Below are 2,229 nucleotides of genomic sequence, written 5' to 3' on the forward strand. Positions count from 1 at the left end.
ACATCTAGTCTTAGACTTTCATTGGTCACATGTAGTCTTAGTCTTAGATTGGTCACATCTAGTCTTAGTCTTAGATTGGTCACATTTAATCGGAGACTTAGATTGGTCACATTTAGTCGGAGACTTAGATCGGTCACATATAGTCCAAGACTTAGTTGGTCACATCGAGTCTTAAACTTAGTTTGAGATTGGTCACATCTAGTCTTAGACTTAGATCGGTCACATATAGTCCCAGACTTAGTTGGTCACATGTAGTCTTACACCTTCATAGTCTTAGATTGGTCACATCTAGTCTTAGTCTTTGATTGGTCACATCGAATCTTAGTCTTAGATTGGTCACATCTAGTCTTAGTCTTAGATTGGTCACATCTAGTCTTAGTCTTAGATTGGTCATATCAAATCTTAGCCTTAGATTGGTCACATGGAGTCTTAGTCTTAGATTGGTCACATCTAGTCTTAGTCTTGGATTGGTCACATCAAGTCTTAGACTTAGTTGGTCACATGTAGTCTTAGACTTTCATTGGTCACATCTAATCTTGGTCTAAAGATTGTCACTTCTAGTCTTATATTGGTCACATCCAGTCTTAGACTTAGATTGGTCACATCTAGTCTTGGACTCATCAAATCTTAGACATAGTTTGGTCACCTCTAGTCTTAGTCTTGGATCGGTCACATGTAGTCTTAGACTTAGATCGGTCCCATATAGTCTTAGACTAAGTTGGTCACATTTAGTCTTAGACTTTGATTGGTCATATCTAGTCTTAGACTTTCATTGGTCATATCTAGTCTTAGTCTTAGATTGGTCACATTTAGTCGGAGACTTAGATTGGTCACATCGAGTTTTAAACTTTGATTGAGGTTAGTCACATCTAGTGTTGGACTTAGATCGGTCACATATAGTCCAAGACTTAGTTGGTCACAGCTAGCATTACACTTTCATTGGTCACATCTAGTCTTAAATCTTAGATTGGTCACATCTAGTCTTAGATTGGTCACATCGAATCTTAGTCTTAGATTGGTCACATCTAGTCTTAGTCTTAGATTGATCACATGGAGTCTTAGTTTTAGATTGGTCACATCTAGTCTTGGACTTTCATTCGTCACATCTAGTCCTAGTCTTATATTGGTCACATCGAGTCTTAGATCGGTCACATATAGTCTTAGACTAGGTTGGTCACATCTAGTCTTAGACTTTGATTAGTCACATCTAGTCTTGGACTTTGATTGGTCACATCGAGTCTTACACTTACATCAGTCACATATAGTCTTAGACTTAGTTGGTCTTTACTGAAGATGTGTCCAAGCTGCACCGCAAGGTGTTTCTCAAATCTTAGATGTGTGACCAATCTAAGTCTACGACCAGATGTGACCAAGTCTAAGTGAAGATGTGACCGATCTAAGTCTCAGACTAGATGTGACCAATCTAAGACTAGATGTGATCGATCTAAGTCTAGTGGTGGGAGGTCTTAGTCCAAGACTCGATGTGACCGATCTAAGACTAGATGTGACCAATCTTAGTCTAAGACTAGATGTGACTGATCTAAATCTAGTGGTGGGAGGTCTTAGTCTAAGACTCGATTGTGACCGATCCACCTAGATGTGACCAATCTAAGACTAGATGTGATCGATCTAAGTCTTGTGGTGACCGATCTAAATCTAGTGGTCACCGATCTAAGTCAAGTGGTGACCGATCTAAGACTAGATGTGACCGGTGTAAGACTCGATGTGACCGATCTAAGTCTAAGATTAGATGTGACCGGTATAAGACTCGATGTGACCGATCTAAGTCTAAGACTAGATGTGACTAATCTAAAACCAGATGTGGCCAATCTAAGTCTAAGACTCGATGTGACCAATCTAAGACTCGATGTGACCGATCTAAGACTAGATGTGATCGATCTAAATCTAGTGGTCACCGATCCAAGTCTAGTGGTCACCGATCTAAGTCTAGTGGTGGTAGGTCTTAGTCTAAGACTAGATGTGACCAGTATAAGACTCGATGTGACCAATCTAAGTCTAAGACTAGATGTGACCAATCTAAAACCAGATGTGGCCGATTTAAGTCTAAGACTCGTGACCAATCTAAGATCATGAACGGATGAAGTCACCTCAGATGAGAGGTGAAAAGTATTGTAAGACAAACCAAACAGTCCAGCTGCAAACAATTGAAGGCCCTGAGATGACAATGACCTGGTGAATGAGAACATTCATAGACAGGACAGGAAATAA

Source organism: Nerophis ophidion, linkage group LG24 (assembly GCF_033978795.1).
Source record: "Nerophis ophidion isolate RoL-2023_Sa linkage group LG24, RoL_Noph_v1.0, whole genome shotgun sequence".
Classification (NCBI taxonomy): Eukaryota; Metazoa; Chordata; class Actinopteri; order Syngnathiformes; family Syngnathidae; genus Nerophis; species Nerophis ophidion.